Below are 6,095 nucleotides of genomic sequence, written 5' to 3' on the forward strand. Positions count from 1 at the left end.
GTCATAAAAACCCAATTGTAGCATGAATCAACTGCGTTGACGTAAAAGAAAAAAAAAAGTGTTTTCTGATGTAATGTTTTTCATTCTGTTGACATACCAGTGAAAAGTTCCTTAAAAAATTGAATTTTCCTAAGGTAGCTGATAGTCAAAATAGTTTTTTAAAGTTTTTCCTGCTTTATACCTCAGACTTGCAATTCATTCAATACACATTTAACCTGAACAATATTATCTGATATTGATACACCTAATTTGATTATATTACTAAATGATATCTCTTCTCCTTTTTCAATTATATTAGTAAATGACCTGTGACCTTTTTATAAAATATTTCTTGGTTCAGTATAGTTTCCACACAGTGAAAATGTGCCTAAATCCATAATAGTGCTAAAGTATAGGTTAAACTTAGCCTGCCCAACCTTCACTCTTACACAATAGAAACTTCAAAATGCTGTGATTCTATGCACATGGTATTTCAGAATTACTTCCCTAAATCCCCTCACAACTCACTTGTCACTTGTATACTCCTATTGGCCTCAGACAAATTCAGAACTAAGAACATAGAACCCTGTGGCTCAAATTGGGGCCCCAAACCAGCAGTATTGACATCACCTGGAGCTTAACAGAAATGCAGAATTGTGGACCTTACCCTAGACTTACTGAATCAGAATCTGTATTTTCTGCATTTTAACAAGATCCTCTTCTCTTGTATGTGTGTATTATAGTTTGAGAATTGATGTAAAGTTCTGTCTATATTCAAGAACTCATCTGATGAGCCTTCTAGTATAGAAAACATTTAATTTTGAACAAGGGATGTTATTGCAACAATGAATGAGTTGGTTCATTTTTTGTTTGCTTGTATTTTTAGAGTTAACACGAGAGTTTCATGTTTTCTGTTTCATCCCAAGGTAATCAGTGCTGTCGATGGATGGAAGAGGCTTCCCGCAGGAAGGCACCACTAACTAGCTGTTCCCACGCCCTCTGGCTGGATATGCAGAATGTGAATTGACCGTTTCTCTCCAAGCTGTTGCTTAAAACATAACACATTTTTACTCCAGTGTACAGATTGTTTCAGCTAACACAGATTCCTCTTAAACATTAAAAGTAGTTATGGTTTATGAATCAAGGACAAAAATATCTTCTATCATAAAAACTTGGAATAAATTCATGGGCCAGTTTTCACCCAGATATTTGGGGAGCACAACTTACCACATAAAAAACCCACTGATCCTCTGATTTTCTGATTCAGAAAATTGAGACTATTAAGATATTGAGATTTAAAAGATTTCACGTAACATTATAATGATAAGCTTTATTCGTAAAACCTGTTACCTACCAGAAGGTGGAGGTAGCAGATGAGACTTGTTTACTCCCTCTGATGTGAATCTAGCCTTAGGCTGCGTGAACTGTAAAAACTATGAATCATTACAAGTTTCAAGTGGCCTGCAGTTGAAGATGACCATCCTTTTTTTTTTTTTTGCCAGACTTTAATTCTAGCCTTTGTTCCCTGCTGGAAAAGAAATGATCATTGAAGCTTGAGCTCAACTGGCTGGAAAATCTTTGTCAGAATTAATACATTTCTATTACATCAGAAATATATTTTTCATTTATTTTAATTATCTGAAAATGGGGGAAAGTCTATAATAACAATTATGAAGATTGGTTTATGATATTCTTTTGCTGGTTTAGCTTTTAAAAGTCTCTTTTTAGGTTATTCTATTGAACATAGCAAACATTGAATTTTTGTTAAGAATCCCTGATGGGCCAATGAATTAATCCTTCATTGACATCTATATTATTTCTTTTTCCTCTCATCAGAAGTATGACAGTTAAACTACATAGGTCCTCAAATACCTGTTAAGATTAAATTATGCAAATCATCAAACAAAAGTCATATCCTTTTGGAAATTTAGTCCCACAGGAACTGAATGGTGTGCTGTTTGGAAACTGAGTTTAAGATAAACTACAGTGGTGTGTTTGTTGATGCCAAAATGTTCGGCTTCAGTAAATATACTAAGAAGCTCTTGTGCCTTCTATGCACTATTAAAGAGTCTTATTCTTTTTTAATTTGATGGAGTGCAAGTTTTGTAAATGTTAGCAATTAGAATACGCTGTATACATTTTTTTGGTACTGATTTTGAGAATTTAAAGCAGATTACCCTTTAAGACTACACAGCTAAGGAACTGGTATTTAAACAAAGAGAAAATGGTATTAAAGTTTTCAAAATCTGAATTAGATAAACTCAACACAAAGTAGACTAGAAGACCAGAGGATAATGGAGTAACAGATCTTTGCATTTGCTCATCCTTGCTAAAAATATGAAGTTTTATATTAAATGACTTCATAAAAGAACCAGTGTCAGCCCAGTCCATTTTATAAATCATTTGAGTGCAATTCTTTGAGTAATAGGATGGTGGTCTTTTTCAGGTTTTTTTTTTAAACTAAAGATTTTGATCTGACAATCTACTTCAAGAAAACTCGGAAGATATGATACATTCTTACTTTTATCCTAAAGCATTGTTTGGTCATCGTTTTCATTACTTGAAGTGCCAGGTTGGAACCTATAGCTCCTGTTAGAAGTCTTAAGGGCAAGAGCATCACAAAATGTATTCAGAATTATATGCAGCCAGATGTTTTTCAAAGCACAGTACTAGAGCTGTTTTTACGGATAGGATTCTGTTGGGTGACCCCTCCTGTCAAACTAGAAATTAGGGGAAAAAGAGGGATTTTTATTCTTTACCTTGCTAGAGTACTGTTAATTTCCCCCCTCCCTTTAGCTCTTTCATGTAATTATTCAAATCCATAAGTCAATATACATTAGAATCAGATGAAAACATTTTTCAAAATAAAGTTTTTTTCATTAAGTTGTAATGGTTCCCTTTTTGGTTTCATACAGTGACTAATCTTTAAAATGTTTTTTGTTTAGTTTTGTTTTTAACTCTAAGGGGTTATAATTTTTGGAGATGATGGCATATCATTAGATTTGCAGTATAAATTTTATCTGAGTGAACAGAGCATCAAATAGACCTACGTTTTGTATATATTTATAAAATGTACCTTAAAAACACTTTAAACACTTTGCTTTAAAAAATTTAATTGCTTAACTCAAACTTGAAGACACTTGAAGTATGTCCTGACAGTCCATTAAATGATAATTTTGATTTTTCCTGTTTTTAGAGATTATATCATATAGGTATCAATATTTAAGAATTTTTTCATTTAAAAATGTTGTACAAATGCTTCATATACATTAGCTATTTGCCATTGTGCAGTGAAAGATTTGTTTTTTTCAAAGAGAAAAAAACTGCATCTGAATACAATGATGAGACATTCAAGTAAGTGCTTATCTATGAATTCCCTCCTGTTATACCATAATAAAGTCTGGTTGATCACCTTTGTTAGCTGTCTATATGAAATTGCCTTTGCACTAACAATCTAAGTTGCTTTAAAGATATACTTTTCCTAATCATCTACCAGAGCTCCTGCAGGCAAGATTCATGTCTACAACCTGGTTATAACATAGGTCTTTGGAGATGAAGTGGATGACAGGATGAGGTGATTGCTCATTAGTAGTTAAAGGAGTCTGAGGACAATTAGAAAAAGACTAACATTTGAGTGTGCTGTAATCAATAGATAACTGTTGGAAATATGGCATATGTTTGACAAAAAACCATCTTCACTGGGAAAATCATACACAAAGGTCTTATAAACCATGTTCATAAAAAATTAAGCTAGAAACGTGATTCATGCTTCAAGAAAACCTGTGAAAAAGCTGCTACTCCCTTATATTATAAACTAGCAAATTTTCCCTATTTTGCAATAGTACATGTAAACCTGCTGGGCTGATTCTTACTGTATACTGTGGTACACACTTATTGTCAAATATTTACCTGTAAAAGTGATAGTTCTGATACTATTATGAATTTTTTTTAGAAAAGCCACCACGTATATTCTAACCTCATAAAACTTAAACGCAAATCCACTTACACTGTAAACCGTGATGAAGGTATCCTCCAGTACGACCATCCCCCTTCCACAGACTACAAGTTCTGATCTGCTAACATTTTATCTGAAGTGATGCATTTCAACAATGGATTTTCGCTAGTAACATACATCTCTGGGTAAGATCCTTCTGTGGAAAACTGTTCTAAGTAACCCCAAATGTTTTTTAACAGCCTGCACTCCTTTTCCACATACTTAGCCAACTTAGAAGTATTTCCTCTTACCTGTGGAAGCAAATTGTGTTACACACCTCAAGGATTTGTTACTCTTTTACGAAGACACCACCAGAATTTTTTTACCTTGGTAAAAATTCATAGATTCTAATGTTTATTAAAACTTTAGCAATTTGATCATGTCACTTACTAAAAACATTAAATACATTCCAACATTAGAGAAGTCTTGATTTTAAAACTGAGCAATCTCTTCCTCCACTAGATTTAGAATTTACTACCAAAATATCTTACTTTGTTACAGAACACAGGCAACTGTGTTAGACTTTATAATGGTCCAAACCGTGCACCCTTCCTTTTGTCTTTGCCATGATGGATTTGTTATTCTTTTACAGTAGTGTCCCGATTTGTATCAAGTGGACATCACTGAAGGGATGAGTTCAAGTAGGCTTGTTTCAAAGGAACTCCTGTGGATCACAAACTATGAAGTATCTCCCAGCACGATGTTCAGTATAGCAGGAGGCTCTGAAATAGGATGTTTTTTCCATCTTCCAAAAAAAAGGATGTAAGTAAAGAGGATGCTTGTCCATAATGCAGTCTAGGTTATTAAGAGCTCAGTCTCTAGCACCCTTGAATTGTTCTTTACCAACAAAAAGGTCAAATGAAAGTCTGGCCAATGTCAATAAAGACAACTTTAAATCTCTTGAAGCCCTCTCACTGCAAAAGAGTGACAGCAAAAACAAAATGGTGACAACGCCCAAACGTAGATCTTTGATGTTACTGTTCATATAGCCAATATTCAGTATTTCTGTACTGTTAGTTTACAGTTGGGGGGAAAATGTGTTAATGTTATTCATCTTTTGTGTTGACTTATTTCTGAGTACCAATTAAACCAAAGGGGGCCTTTTGATAAGTGACTTTAAGCTCTGGTTTATGCTAAAGCAGCTCCTTATTGCTCAGAAGGGACATATTATTTTATGATTCATGAAAACAAACTGATTTTTGTTGCATCTTCTAGGGAAGATTTAACAATGTAAGGAGTTCAATCCTGACCTGAATTTAATACTTAATGTTTCTTGTTTGACAGATAAAGGTGCTTAATCAAATTAAGAAAAAAACATAATGCCCCAAAGTAGAGTTCTGTTGATGCTGAATTAAAGAACTGTTACCATGGAAAGCTTCAGTTCTGTTGTTTTTTTATTCAGCTGAAACTAAGACTATTGTCAGAATTTAGGTTTGTTTCTTTTTCTGTCAGTATGTATAGGCCCTAAAGCCTAGTATTGAAAGTATCTTAAATGCCCTAATCATTTATAATGTGAAAGTTGAATGTTTTAAAAAAGCAACCTTGATTATACACTAGACTTGACTTGACTACCCTTGACTATACACTAGTGTATAATAAACCTAGATTATACACTGAAACAAACATGTTTTAAAGTTCTTTAAAAAAATATACTTAGGCAAGAAGTAGAGAATATGGATGAGCCCTGGAGTAAATGGCTAGAAAGAATCAACAGAAGGACAGTCTGTATACAGATGTATACTTCAGGTATGTTGGTTTTTTTTTTTGGCTTATGCTCTTTCTACATGGTCTTTGCAGTGGTATAAGACACCAGCTATCAGTAAACAATGTTAATTCTTGTTAGGAAAAAAAAACAAAGGTGTATGACACAAGTGAAATGGGTCCCCACCAAACCAAACACCTTACATTTCCACAAGTTTTAAAATTTGATCAATTAAACTTTTTCCTGCTCCATGCATACTTTTACCACCATCAATTATATCACATCCTTGTAGATTCCACTTCAGGTTGTACTTAGTGGTTTCTCAACTTCTTTGAAAATATTCTTACCTGTAGTTGTTTCTTCTTTACTCAAACTCAGCACTGGTTTCTCAAAAGTAAAGAACAGCTGGCAGTACTGATA

The 6,095-nt window shown here is 33.7% G+C and overlaps 1 protein-coding gene across 3 annotated transcripts in view; it reads left to right on the top strand.

Moving 5' to 3' along the window:
- Positions 1–3,395, top strand: part of ZDHHC2 (zinc finger DHHC-type palmitoyltransferase 2) — a 66,855-nt gene extending 63,460 nt beyond the window's left edge. For all 3 annotated transcript variants that reach the window (XM_067722077.1, XM_067722076.1, XM_067722075.1), the window contains one exon: positions 906–3,395. The gene's annotated coding sequence lies outside the window, so the exon portion shown is untranslated. The remainder of the gene's footprint in view (positions 1–905) is intronic.
- The last annotated feature ends 2,700 nt before the right edge of the window (positions 3,396–6,095 follow it).

This window comes from Pseudorca crassidens, chromosome 21 (assembly GCF_039906515.1).
Source record: "Pseudorca crassidens isolate mPseCra1 chromosome 21, mPseCra1.hap1, whole genome shotgun sequence".
Classification (NCBI taxonomy): Eukaryota; Metazoa; Chordata; class Mammalia; order Artiodactyla; family Delphinidae; genus Pseudorca; species Pseudorca crassidens.